At 39.1% G+C, this 15,364-nt stretch overlaps 1 long non-coding RNA gene across 3 annotated transcripts; it reads right to left on the reverse strand.

Moving 5' to 3' along the window:
* Window positions 1-364: 364 nt before the first annotated feature.
* On the reverse strand, window positions 365-6,090 carry LOC109090535. 3 transcript variants are annotated; one of them, XR_006160760.1, is made up of 6 exons: window positions 5,771-6,090; window positions 3,229-3,431; window positions 3,050-3,107; window positions 2,604-2,753; window positions 1,854-2,128; window positions 365-1,750 (listed from the first exon to the last, which is right to left on the reverse strand). It is a non-coding gene; the product is annotated as an uncharacterized LOC109090535 (long non-coding RNA). The 3 variants fall into 3 exon arrangements; XR_006160759.1 differs by having other exon boundaries at window positions 5,726-6,090; XR_006160758.1 differs by lacking the exon at window positions 5,771-6,090 and having other exon boundaries at window positions 3,229-4,616.
* Between the last annotated feature and the right edge of the window lie 9,274 nt (window positions 6,091-15,364).

The raw sequence follows: 15,364 nt of genomic DNA on the forward strand, positions 1-15,364 counted from the left end.
AATCAGGCATGGTGGCCATCTTGGCCGGGGACTTGGGCACTATAGGATTGCAGGACTCCTCATCTGCTATTCCTACAGTAAATGAGGAACCACTCAACTGAAGTGCAAAATCAATATATTGAGCCAGAGTTCAGTGAGGGGTATGAGGAGGCATTAAATTAGATTTTTTTTTTGTTTATACCAAAACAAAAAATGTCCTTGAATGGTACATCATTAAAGTCCACCAAATGGCACAAACCACAAAAATCCTCCACAGAATCCTCAATGGAGTGACTGCCTTGACAGAGATGCAAGAGGCGAACCACTGGATTCATTCTTGGTCTGATGTTCTGTAAAGTCTAGTCGAAAGAGAAGAGGATCAAAATGCAGTAGAAAAGATTTATTTAAACAAACACAAACTAAATCCAGGCATGGCAAGAAACAGGGCAAAGACTTTGCAAGAACAAGGCAATTACATGGGCACACGTAACAGCCATTAAGGACAATATCAGACAACGAAAACAAAACAAAAAAACAGTTAAACACAGGGTTATAACTTAACAAACTAACAAGGGGGAGGAGTTAAATAATCACTATGACAACTAACAACCTAGGCAAAGGAACAAGAACAAAACACAGGGAGAGGACACAGAAACAATGGGAACAGAAAATCCACTTAAACATAAAAGTCCTTGAACACATAACAGGGTAAAACAAGACATGGATCTTAAACTAGAAACAAAAACCAAGAACATGTTACATGCCACGATAAACAACACTCATTTTAGCAGTTTGTTGCATTAAATTCCTATTTCTATTATTTTCTACCTCCTTAATTAATTAATTCTTGTGCTGATGTTTTCCAAATGTTATGTATTTTTATGACATAAACCATGCTAATCAGAAAATCCTTCACAATCAATAGAAAACTTTCAATCATAATTAAACTTATAAACAATTCAAAATATGTTCCAGTGACCTTCATGAAAGAAAATAATTCCTTTTAATGCAGCACGAGCAACACTTGCAGAGCTCTTTTACGCACACAGACTATAAACAGGAGTTTCGTTGGTTCTGTGGTTTGACATTACCGCTGTCTGAAAACACACACATAAAGAATCACCACATGAAATGCATGAGAGATAACATTTAATTAAGAATGAAAGTGGGGCCATGGAATGGCATTCTGTCACTGACTGATCCACATTTTTAGATTTGTGAACAAGCAATTAAATTTGAATGCCTTAGTCCAGAAATATTCCAGTCCATGCTTTCCAGCTGACCCACATAACGTGTCAAACCAATTTCTTGGTCAATTTCAGGTGCGTGAATTGTCCTTGCTGTTTTTAAAGCATGAGTCTCTGTTCTCCAAACATTTCTTTTGAGTTTCTTCATGTTTTTATTTTCCCAAGTGAATCGCTCCACTTTAATGATGATGAGAAAAGCGTGAGGTCCAGGAGAACGTTATGCACATTTCTAATTCACTCACAATCTCCTCTTGACAGAATTCATTATGAGACCAGCTGCTCTTTCATCATCTTCAGCTTCTCTTTATTAGGATCTGGACCTGGACAATCAGTCACATCAATCCACTTCTGAGTGACTTCATCACAAACTTCAGCCTCATTTTTTTATTCTTCTGTTTTATGTAATCTTTAAACCTGTTTTCTCCCAGTATTGTGTTTCCAGATCAGCCTTTCCCAGACCTCGTTCTGCCCATCAGAAGAATCCGGATCACTCGATCATCTGGACTGGAGCTGCTGATTGCTGACTGAAAGAGGCAGAACATATGGAATATGAATGTAAAATAAGGCAAAGTCAAGGTTAAAGTTATTCCTTCGAGTTTAAGAGCAGAATAAAAGGTGGTTTCTCACCAGGAAGTGTTTCAGTTCTAGTCGCCATTTTCACTGAATCTGTTCACAGCGTAACAGAGCCCATGGAGATCTTATATTTGTTATGTATCATCATAACTAAAAAGCAACATATGTGCATAAAACACATAGTTGCGGGAAATATAATCTCTCCAGGAGTCGAGCTGCTGTTCAGAGTTGTTCAGTTTCACTTTCGGTTCCACGTGATGTTACTCTCTCCAATCACCACCTGATCCTTGTGTGATCATCCACACATCCACAGTTAGTTGATAACACAACTGCAATAAAGTAACAGCCTAGTTAACAATTATTTGTTTACCAGGCTGGACTGGGGTTAAAATTTGGCCCAGACAAATCCAGCCCATCCAGCCCACAAGCCCCCGTGATTGATATTGAAGTAAATAAATGAATAAATAAAACAGGAAAGAAACAAATAATGATAGATATTACTGAATTCACAGCAAATGCAACAAACTTAATAATGCATTTTTTGTCACACAGAAATGCACTTGACAGTAAAGCACTGATTTTGATCTAGAATGCAGGAAATTTACTGCTATTAAATTCTGTCGTTCCAATAATAATAAACTATGGAATTTGTATATAAAAAAATAAAAATAACAAAACACCATTTGTAGTGTTAATAACAACAAGTTAAATTACTATTCGGTGTGTGAAGCGCTCTTTCTCCTTTAGAGATCAAGGGTTTTCAAAGTGTGATGCACGATTCTTTGAGTAGCTCCATTTATTTACCCTTCATCAGTGAAGTCACATTCAGCTGCTTCACATCAACCCATGTTTTCTCCTCACAAACCCCAGCTTCAGTATAGTGTTTCCAGACGAGCCCCGTCAGAAGAATCCAGATCTCTGGATCACCTGGACTCGAGCTGACCACTGACAGCTCTGAAAGAATCAGAAAATATGGAGTATGAATGTAGAGTAAATCAAAGTCAAGTGTCATTGCTGAATAAAACATTCATCTGCTTCAACACAATTAAAATGTATATTAAAATTGTCAGTAAAAATATCCTTAGTGTGAATGTGTTCAGGATGGATCTGACATCTGAGCTTATATAATGAGTTTATATTTTTCAGAGGGACCAAATGACATTATCTCAAACTAAATAAACTCTTAACACTATGACAATCAAAAGCAATTAAACTGTTTCTTATAAATGTGTAAATGGACAGTTTCTTACCAGGAAGTGATTCAGATCTCGTCGCCATTTTCACTGAATCTAATCATGAAGATGGTTTCTAGGAAAACAAATACACCCAAAACATAATCTCAATAAAGCATATATTTGTAATGATTTATAATTAATAAAAAATACATATATCTGAATAAAACACAGAAGAGCAGGGAATTTAATCTCACCAGGAGTCGAGCTGCTGTTCAGCTTTACTTTCGGTTTCAAGGGCTTAAATCCTCTGCACTGCAGCGACGTCCTCATCATCATCATCATCATCATCGTCATCATCATCATCATCATCATCATCATCACATGGTTTGTAGAAGAGGCTACTTCTTTCCTGACAAACGCCATTGGTATTACTATGTTCTTGTTTTTTTTTTTTTAGCTGAGAACAAGAATGAGCAACAGTTCATTAATCAAACATTAAACGAATATAACAGAACTGAGAATAGGCTAAACTTATTTCAGTGTTTACAGCTACAGCTCACTGAACACGGCAAACACATATTATAACGCACAAAAACAGCAGACACGAGCAGAGAAACAATGCTAGATGGTTCAAAAACTTTTCATTCTCACTAAAAATAATCCAATAATGGATATTTGGCACCACCTGCCGGACACTCAGTGAACACTAGCTCTGTTCACTCCCTACATAGACAGCTTCTTTCTGTAATGTTGACTATTCAGGCATATCACTGGGTTTTGGAGCAAAATATCTGAGAAACAATATCCGAGTTCCTGCTAAAACACATTAAACATCCATCTTAACATAACATTTCATGGTATTTAAGAATAATTTTAATTTAAAATCATATAATTTGGCACAGATTTGCTTTTTATTATACCATAAGCTGCATTATATTTACACAAAATACAGAAACATTATCAATAAACCAAGTGAATGAGCTGAAATAATGAGAGTTAAGAGATGTTGAGATGTTTCACTGATCTGAACACAAGAACAGGGCTCTTCTGATTCTCCCAGACCAACCTGAAGACTGAAAATGAGTGTCGAGAAGCTCAGAAAATCCTTTCATCGTCGTGTCAAACATCACAGTGACTTTCAGCCCTAAGTTTGAGTAAAAAATCAAAAGAGATCTACAATGATCTACCATAACTACATCTTATTGCATGTGTAATATTGCATGTGCCCAAGATGTGGCCACATAAACAGGAAGAATCTGCCAGACTGAGAGTGATTGTGCTGTATGTCTGTCATTTGGATGGATTTTTAGCACTTGTAGTTTAGGTGTCTTGTGGCTTTGTGTAACGGGTAAATTAGGGCCCGCTTAGTAGGGGAAATTAATTTTACCTCGGAAGACTTAAGGAGGAAAGGATCTTGGTCCCCCACCTCAGTGCTTTGAGTCTCAAGGTACAGGTTATGTATACGTGTTACCTTACTCTGTTATATAGTATACTAAAGGGACCAGAGAGTGTGGCTTCATTTAAAGAGCAGGTCATATGGGATTTTGAAAAATCTCTCTTTTGCAGTTTATAATGTAGCTATCCTTAAATGAAAACAATCTGCAAAGTTGTTAATCAAAAAAGTGCATGATAAATAAAGATATTGTCTCTCAAAAGAGAGAGTCGGTTCTGAATCGCCGTAACGAGTCGTTATATTTTCGACTCTTTTGCCTGTTACCGGTGTACGTCACTGAGTAACACATTTGCATAATCCCCGCCTGCCCGCTAAATATGAACAGAGTCTGACCTGCCCACAAACACTTCTGCTATTAGTGTGTTTACATCCTGTTGAGAAGACGCGGTGTTCAAGGATACCACAGAAATACATAACGAGCCTTTTTGTTGTGTGCTTGTCATTTTATCAAGAAATGCTTCTCTAATCTGGGCTTTTATCTTCGTTGGCTTCTAATCTTCTTAATTTCGACTAACAAGCTCTCTGAACCACGACCTGTAAGTAGTACGATTGATACGTTAGGTGTACATTTTCAATTGAGTGCTCAAAATATAATTTTTTTTGTGCCAATATGTGATGTATACCTAGTGCAGCTTTAGGTTTCCAGGTAAAGCACGATATTACTGTCTTACTGAAGTAGTTCTAAAAATTTGCAGTGAACCTAAGAATATGTCGATTATTGTAGACTGACGTTGTTCTAATTACTTTGTTTAATAATAAAGAATATTGGGACACTTTAAAATACCATATGACCTGCTCTTTAAGTCTACAAATACTTGTATTAATTTGGTGGCCGCCTGAAGTGTAAATATGTGAGGCAATTTAACAATACCAATTCACATTCCCACCACCCCAGTACCTAACAGAGCAAGTGAGACGCCCCTACTCCAAGGTAAGTTCAACAATGATAGTACTCTTGAGATTTACTTTAACATTTAATCAGATTTAATTATCTCCTTTTAAAATGTCTTTTTTTCTTTTGCAGAGCAGGAAAAGAGGATCAGAACAATACATGAAAAATGTAAAAAACAAATAAAACAATGTTACTCAAATAAAGTTGTCACTATAATCTTTACCCGTGGTGCACCACCAACTGTTTAACCATAAAACTTGTGTTCACCTCTGGAATAACAATCAGTTCACAAATGATTCACTTCAAATAAACTCAGAAATAACTTGACTTAGTTCAAATGAACTCTGAAATGACTCTTGCGATTCGACAGGTGATTCAATTTTCACATCAAACCCAGTTCAGTTACCTAGTTCAAGTTCTCAGTTCAGTCTGTGTGCAATGAACGTTGTACCAGTCTTTAGCGATGATGAAATTGAAGAAATTACTTGCGATGACTTGAGATGACCTGAAATAAAGAAATGAACAGCTGGGACAGGAAAGTAAGGAGATGGCAGGGTAATAATTATAAAAACTAGCAAATGGCCAAAAAAAACCTGGAATTTCCTGGAACAAAATTGCGCAGCTCTGCCACAGCACGCACTGACTCAGTCTCAATAAGGAAAAAAAATAATAATAATAAAAAAAAGTTTCCCAAAAGCAAAACCGATCTTAGGCAATGGACAGTCTCTACAAAAATGCAAAAATACTCTGTGGAAAAAAAAACTAAATCCTACATCAATAAAATCACCTCTCCAACTCAGGGTATATCCTGACAAACAATCAACAAAAAACTATACTCAATCAGCAAAAAGCACAGCTCATTAATGACTCGGGCACACAGAAAAACTCTCAAAAATACATACAGTTCGAAAGATGCAAAACAACAGCGTTCAGGAAGAAACTCACGGCTCCAGCAACTAACTCTCACTCTGTTCGATGACGCAATCAGCCGAACTTCTGCACCAGCTCCGTTTCCAGTCTCAGACGACGATAGCGATAATGTTCGTTTAACTCACAAAAACTCAAATGAACTGTGTATTACTATCTTCTTTCACGTTTTCCATTGAAAAACTGCTCTCTTTTCCTCTTTCTTTCCAGACATCTTTGCACCTCCCGCTAACATACCGAAAACGGGGCAACCCATCAAAATAAAAGTCCCTTTAAAAATACCTGTTACATTTGCTTTGTCAAACTGCCCTCCTTTGACTAAATTAATCTCTGAATCAGCTATTTTTATTACTAAGAGCACCGAACACCAGGACAGCCAGCAGAGGTTGAAAGAGTACTAAAATATTTTACTCCAGTGAAAGTACTATTAAGTTAATGAAACTTTACTTAAGTACAAGTAATATCACGAGTCTAAAATCTACTCAAGTAAAAGTTAAAAGTAGCTTATTTAAAATGTACTCAGAGTAAAGGTTACTTACTTAAATTTTAACAGCAGGAGGTGGCAAAAAGGGGATATTAATCTCAAACTAGTTGTTTTAAATTAAAGGACACTGAAGCGGTCCATGACTTCAGTCTAATGTGAGCTAGAAATTCCCATAATCACTGAAGCAAATCAATTGCTTACATTTATTTTGCACTTTGTTGTTTATCATTTTGACAGAATTTGCGAATGCAGATAAAGAATTCAGTCAGTGAGTGCACACACTCCATAGTGACGAGTTAAAATGCCTCTGATTGGACATTGCATTCACAAGCTCATCAGAATGGTGTGTGATTGGTTATAATGCTCAACGCTGAGTAAAAGGAAATCTGATGCAACATGAGCAGAACTACTCTAAAATGTCACACTTTTCATTCTTTTCACATTACACTTAAATCGTGACCGCCGTAATAGCTACCCAGCAAACACAGTCAATGTGAGGACGTCGCCAGTTGGTCGTCATTCGGTCAGCCAGACTTAACTTAATTTAAACCAACATCATAACAACTTTTTAACAACACACCATTCAATCAATTTTAATTAATTTCTAATTAATAAAAAAAAAATCAAGACTTCACACTGGTTATTTCAGTAGCATGAAAATCAAAACAATAATTATTAAAAATTACACAAAGAAAGCGAGCAAAGGACACTGAAGTTTTTTTTTTAATTAAATCAAAATAAAAAGCACTCTCGTGCCTAATAGACATTCTTCATTTCCTTGAGTACTTTAAAAAAAATTGTACACCTAATGCTTTTTGGGACTTAAAATAGAATTAAATTGTCTTTGCCATAACAAGGCAGACAAAGAGTTCATGGACAGGGCCTCCTCTATCGTGAAAGGACAGACAGTTCATGGACGGCCTCCTTGGCCATGACAGGACAGACAGAGAGTTCATGGACGGGGAACTCTGGAGGTTCTCCAGATGAAGCCACCAGGCCTCTTGGGCAGACCCATGGACAGCAGTGTGTATCCCAGACACACAAAATGGTGATCGCCATCATGGGCAGCACAGTAGACAGAGGGAGGTCTGCCGGGCCCGAGAGTGTCAAGGCTGTGAGGCTTGGGAGTGTAGAGACCACCAGCCACTCACACTGACATCAGAGGTGGGTCCATCACACTGGCAATCAATCTCGTCTGCCCTGGCCAAGCTCCGTATGCACAGGAGCTTGGGTACTACGCTTGGGTACTATAACCACCCCCTCCCCTCCCCCAAAAAAATCCTTAGGGTAAACAAATACCAAATCCAAAGCACATACCTCATCAAAAACATCTGCTTCTGCGCCATCATCTCGGACATGTTTCCGCTGTGGCTCTGACAGACATCTTGCAAATGCACGAAACTGCCTCGTTGCATCTGCTAAATATAAGAGCTGAAATAAGACAGGACATTTTGCATAAGTCTGACGTTCTGCTCCTACGCATTCAGTACATTCTGTTGAATTACCAGAAGTCTGAATCCTTCATCTGACTGGTGCAACTGACCATTTGGTGTATGATGTGACCACAAATACTACACCTGCTGCTAAACCAGTGACTCGTCAGCTTACAGTGCACTCTGGTTCATCAGTATACATTCTGCCAAAACAGTGGTATGATCAGTATTTTTGCACTGTGCCATTACAAGCTCCTACTGCTCACTTGGTTACATATTCAAAGAAACCTATTTCAGAACTGGGATGTTTACCTTCAACACTATCTAAGTATGACCTCACTTGCCCTGCACACTTTTTCATTGTCGATAATGGCACTGCTTTGCTACGTATGGACTTGATTAAAGGACGATTTGATGGACAAAATGTTCTTCCACCACTAAAATTAACTTTGCTTTTTTGTTATAGTTTGTATTTTTGATTGCACTTACTTGTTATTAGAGCCTGTGTTTTTTTTATTAATCCCTTCCTGCACTTAAGTGCGATTTGTAGTTTCGATTTGAGCAATTTCTCTGCTATTGGCTGTTGGGTGTGCTTATTAGAAGGCAGCCACAGTGACTGTAGATTATTTAAACTGCTTGGTCACTGTCATAACTTGAGAGAAGGGATTAGTCAGCAGAGGAGACAGCAGTGAGTGAGTGTTTTGCTTAATTCTTTGTTACGGGATCTGTTGTTTAAATTATTACTTGCTGCTAAAAAGGAATATTTTGTTTTCTACCTCTTTCTACTCAGTTTTTTGTTGTAGTTTGTATTTTTGATTGAACTTACTTGTTATTATAATAGTAGCCGTCGGATTAGGAGGAGCCTGTGTTTTTTGTATTGCTCCCTTCCTGCACTTAAGTGCGAATTGTAGTTTCGATTTGAGCAATTGCTCTGCTATTGGCTGTTGGGTGTGCTAATTAGAAGGCGGCCACAGCTGTCTTTACTCTTGGTATCGCTAGACTGTGCTTATCTGTTTTCTGTGCGCTGACGTGGAAGCCCTCATGTTCAGCCTCCTCATATAAAGACCGACAAGGGTAATGACCGACGAGTGTGAAGACCTGCAACTTTTTCCTGTGCGACTTTAACCGAGCAACGAAACCGACAACTCACTTAAGTGCTTCTTTTTATCTTCCCTTTCAGACTCTCCTTTACTGTCCTCTCTTTTCAACCATTATCATGCTTTAACAACAACCACACACAAACAGCAATGCAATCTTGTTAACCTGCATCCTATTTGCACATCTTCTACTGCACTTCTTGCTTTTTCTGTTGGTCTCTGGAACTCCCAGTTTGCTGCCAACAAAGCAGACTTCATTTCTGCTTTTTCCATACAATCTACACTCTGCATGATGGAGACCTACATTCGTACAAAAGACTAAGCATCCCCTGCTGCTCTCTCTAATATTTTATTTTTCTCTCACACCCCACGTCAGGTTGGGCGAGGTGGGGGCACTGGTCTGCTCATTTCAAACAATTGTAAATACTCAACCCACTCTCCCCTATGCAATTATAACTCGTTTGAATCTCATGCGTTTACAATCATATCTCCTATAAAACTCCAGGTTGTGGTAATTTATCGCCATCCTGGGCAAATTCTAAGCATCTTTCTAAAAGAGCTGGATGGGCTGCTGTGCTCATTCCCAGAGGATGGCAGTCCACTTTTACTCTTTGGTGACTACAACAATCATCTGGACAAGCCTTATGCTACAGACTTCCATTCACTCCTTGCTTCATTTGATCTCAAACAACTTACCACTATAAGCACTCACAAAATCAGGCAACCAACTTTAATTTGCACACACAATTGTATTGCAGACAACATTTTGGTTAACCCTCTGAGGTCTAGGGGGTTTTGGGGGCCTTTTGTGCTTTTTCAGTTGCTTCTAAACATATACATGGCTAAAGTCTGAAAACACTGTAATCAGTACAAACTGGGCTACAATAATATGTAAATAGCATGTATGTACACAGTTGTGTTTTTGAGAAAACAGCATTTATGCTGTTTAGTGAAAAACTAAAATTTTAAAGTCACTGAAATAAGGTCATAAAACACATACACAACATTTGTTCACAAGACTGTCAAACCTGGAGCTTGTAGTCTAGAATTTCTGCTTCAAAATGATGTGAAAATCATCTTGTTTACTCACTTACAGAAAACAATATATTGATTTAAATTTTCTAAGACACTTTTTGTTGGTAAAAGTCATATGCGAGTAGGCGTCCACTATCATGAATTCACACCTGAGAAGACAAAGACCTGCATAATGAGCTGCATAATGAGCCATTCAGTCAGCTGTGTCACTGAGAGGGATGAGTTACAAGAAAGAATGTGAGGACAAAATAAATGTATATATTTTTATGTTTGTAGTTTAATTAGAATATATTTAATTATCCCACAAAATAATTTGAGATTCACTTGTGAGTACAGATTAACAGTTTATTAGGAACAATCAAAGCTGACTTTCAAATCTGAATTGTTAGCATCATTACTCCAGTCACACAATCCTTCAGAAATCCTTCTTATATTTTGATTTTCTACTCAAAAAAAAAAAATATATATTTGTTATTATTGTTGTTATTATTATTATTATTATTAATGTTGAAAAGAGCTGAGAATATTTTTTTTTTTCAGGCTATTTTGATAAATTGAAAGAACAGCATTGTTTGTAACATTTATCATATTAATCGTTTTTATTTATCATCATGTGTGTGCTAAATAAAAGTTTTAATTTCTATATATACTGACTCCAAGCTTTTGAATGGTATAGTGTATATTGTTAAACTTGGAGTAAGACTGGATGCTGAAAATTTAGCTTTGATCACAGGAATAAATTAAATTGTAAAATATATTAAAATAGAAAGCAGTTATTTTAAATAGTAAAAATATTGAACAATATTACTGCTTTAGCAAACCTGTACTGACTGGAGTTGTGTAATGTTGAAATATATAAATGAACATCACATAACTAACATTTCCATAGTCTATATTGTTTATGTGCTCTCAAATAAACTAAATGATAAACTGCATTATTAACATTATTGTGATGGTCACTGATACTAGTATTAAAGTAGAACATTTAGATGATGTAAATGAAACTTCATAATGTTTCACTTGATTATACATTTAGTCAGGAATTATAGTTTGGAAAAAGTCTAACTAGTAAAATGTGTACACGTTATGTGAAACCTAACACAAGTTATAAATAAAAAAATAAATAAAGACTTACTCATGTTTATGATCTCTGCTGGATAAAGTGCATCATTCTTTTTTCTGAGGAAATCCAAAACTCAAATCCTGAGGTAATCCTCAGCGCATCTTCTTGGGGTGAATTATGTCTTACTCCTCTCAGCACGAAGCAAACAGTAAAATAAAATAAAAAAACTTGAACAGTCTCGCTGCTTTGTTTTCTGTGTAGGAATTTACAAGCCGCGAGCTTCACGTGGAACATTAAAATATCAATACCGACTCCAGAGGGTTAAACCCCTACATATCTCTGACCATTTCTTCATTACATTTACCCTACATCTTTCTACCTGTGTGCCACCCACCTCTCTACCGGTTACTTTTAGAAGAAACCTATGCTCCCTTTCACCCTCACTTCTTTCCTCTGTAGTATCCTCTTTCTTCCCTCACCTATCCTTTTCTTGTCTCTGGATGTGAACACAGCCACTGACACTTTATGCTCTACTTTAATTTCTTGTCTAGATGACATCTGTCCTCTCTCCTCCAGGCCAGTACGGCCTGCCCCTACTAACCCCTGGTTATCCGATGTTCTCAGTGAGCATCGGACCAAATTTAGGCCAGCAGAGAGAAAATAGCGCAAATCAAAAGACCCATCAGATCTGATTATCTATCAGTCTTTTCTTTCATCTTTCTCTGCTGAAGTACACACTGCCAAATCTTCATATCTCCACAAGATCAACAGTGCTCCAGACACATGTAATCTCTTCAAAACATTAAATTCTCTCCTCTGTCCCCCTCCACCCTCCCACCACTTCTATAACAGCTGATGATTTCGCCACATTCTTCGCAGACAAAACTAGAAAAATCAGCAGTTAATTCTCAGCCCCACACACACAGGACCTCCAACCAATCACACCCACTGCTAAAACTCCCATCTTCTCCTTCTGTCCCCTCACTGAGGCAGAAGTATCGAAACTTCTCCTCTCCAGCCATCCAACAACATGCCCTCTAGACCTAATCCCCTCACACCTCCTCCAAGCAATCTCCCCTAGCCACAGCCATATCATCCTGCAGCCCAAGACTGGTTGCCCACTGAAGCTAAGCAGGGCTGAGCCTGGTCAGTACCTGGATGGGAGACCTCCCAGGCAAACTAGGTTGCTGTTGGAAGAGGTGTTAGTGATGCCAGCAGGGGGTGCTCACCCTGTGGTCTGTGTGGGTCCTAGCGCCCCAGTGTAGTGACGGGGACGCTATACTGTCAACAAGCACCGTCTTTCGGATGAGATGTTAAACCGAGGTCCTGACTCTCTGTGGTCATTCAAAATCCCATGGCACTTCTCGTAAAAGACAAAGGGTGTAACCCCGGTGTCCTGGCCAAATTGCCCCCTTGGCCTTTGTCAATCATGGCCTCCTAATAATCCCCATCCACTTGATTGGCTCTGTCTCTCTCTCCTCTCCATCTGTAGCTGGTGTGTGGTGAGCGCACTGGCGCCATTGTCCTATGGCTACCGTCGCATCATCCAAGTGGATGCTGCACACTGGTGGTGGTTGAGGAGAGACCCCCCCTCCACATGATTGTAAAGCGCTTTGGGTGTACAACAATACACAATAAAGCGCTATATAAACGCATCATTCATTCATTTATTCATTCATTCATCATTCATTCCCCTACACTTTTACCAGCACTCACACACGTGATCAACACATCTCTCCTTATAGGCACTTTCCCCACTGCATTCAAGCAGGCTCAGGCAACCCCACTGCTCAAAAAGCCTACATTAAACACTTCACTTATAGATATCTACAGACTTGTTTCTCTCCTTCCATTTATAGCAAAAAATCTTGAACAAGTTGTTTTCAACTAGGTATCATTGTTTCTTTCACAGAACAACAAACTGGACGCCAACCAGTCAGGTTTCAGGAGTGGCCATTCAACTGAGACTGCTATTGTCAGTCACTGAAGCCTTGCGGAATGCAAAAGCTGATTCTTTATCATCACTTCTTATTCTGCTGGATCTATCTGCTGCTTTTGACACTGTCAATCATCAGATCCTCCTGTCCTCCCTCTCATTGCTGGGCATCACAGGGATTCCACTTTGCTGGTTTGAATCCTATCTCACTGGTAGGTCGTTCAGGGTGGCCTGGGGAGGGGAGGTATCCAAAGCACATCAACTGCCACAGCCATATCACACTACAGCCAAAGACTGGTTGCCAAATTAAGCTAAGCAGGGTTGAGTCTGGTCAGTACCTAGATGGGAGACCTCCTGGGAAAACTAGGTTGCTATTGGAAGAAGTGTTAGTGAGGCCAGCAGGAGGTGCTCACCCTTTTGTCTGTGTGGGTCCTAACGTCCCAGTATAGTGATGGGGACACAATACTGTAAAAAGCACTGTCCTTCGGATGAGATGTTAAACCGAGGTCCTGACTCACTGTGGTCATTACAAATCCCATGGGACTTCTGGTGAAGTGTAGGGGTGTAACCCCGGCGTCCTGGCCATATTCCCTCCACTGGCCCATGTCTATCATGGCTTATCTTAATAATCCCCATCCATTTGATTGGTTCTATGACTCTCTCTCTCTCCTCTCCACCTGTAGCTGGTGTGTGGTGAGCACACTGGTGCCGTTGTTCTGCTGCAGTCACATCATCCAGGTGGATGCTGCATACTGGTGGTGGTTGAGGAGAGACACCCCAGCAATACACAATAAAGTGCTATATAAATGCATTATTCATCATTCATCATCATCATTCCACAGGTCACTGGAATTCCACAGGGATCAGTTCTTTGACCCCTCCTCTTCTCCATATGCACTACATCACTGGGTCCCATCATACAGGCACATGGCTTCTCCTGCCATTGCTATGTTGATGACACATAGCTCTATCTCTTATTTTAACCAGATGATGCAACTGTAGCTGCACAGATCGGCATGGATGAAAGAACATCACCTACAGCTCAACCTGGCTAAGACTAAGCTTCTTGTTTTCCCTGTCACTCCAACTCTCCAGTATGATTTCACCATCCAGCTAGGTTCTTCTACAGTTACCCTATCAAGTTCAGTCAGAAATCTTGGTGTAATCTTTGATGAACAGCTGACCTTCAAAGACCACACTGCAAAGACTGCTCGATCTTTCAGGTTTGCATTGCACAACATCAGAAAGATCAGGCCCTTTCTAACGGAGCATGCTGCACAACTTCTTGTCCAGGCCCTTGTAATTTCTTGACTGGACTACTGCAATGTTCTTCTGGCTGGACTTACATCAAGCACAATCAAACCTCTACAAATGATTCAGAATACAATGGCACGACTGATCTTCAACAAGCCCAAAAGTGCCCATGGTACACCTCTCTTTATCTTCTTGCACTGGCTACTGCTTGCAGCTCACATCAAGTTCAAGACATTTATGCTTGCATATAGAACAACCACAGGCTCTGCACTCGCCTACTTTCACTCACTAGTACAAATCTACATTCCCTCCAGAAGTCTGAGATCTGCTAGTGAGCTACACCTCATGGTACCATCACAGAGAGGCACAAAATCACTTTCCAGAACATTTTCCTTCACTGTTCCTGGCTGATTCCATGACAATCTTCAAGTGACAGCTGAAAACTCATCTCTTTTAACACTATTTATAAAAAAAAAAAAACGTTGTATTTCTCTGTATTTATTCCTTCCCTTTCTAGCTTGTACTTGTTTGAAACAATGCCTGAAACTTGGTATTACGAGCACTTCCTGTGTCTGTTTGCCTCTTTAAGATTAATCACTTTATGTATTCCCCCCATTGAAGTCACTTTGTATTAAAGCATCTGCAAAATGACTAAATGTAAATTTGCTTCTGTCTGTGCCCTGTCTAGTCCCCCATCACAGCATGCCACATTGGGCTGTATGAAAAATTCACACAAGGTTAACATTTCTGACTCTGTGCCTCCTGTCAGATGCAAATTACCTTGCTTACCTTTCTCTGTGAGAGATGCCATTTCCA

The sequence above is a fragment of the Cyprinus carpio genome, chromosome A9 (assembly GCF_018340385.1).
Source record: "Cyprinus carpio isolate SPL01 chromosome A9, ASM1834038v1, whole genome shotgun sequence".
Classification (NCBI taxonomy): Eukaryota; Metazoa; Chordata; class Actinopteri; order Cypriniformes; family Cyprinidae; genus Cyprinus; species Cyprinus carpio.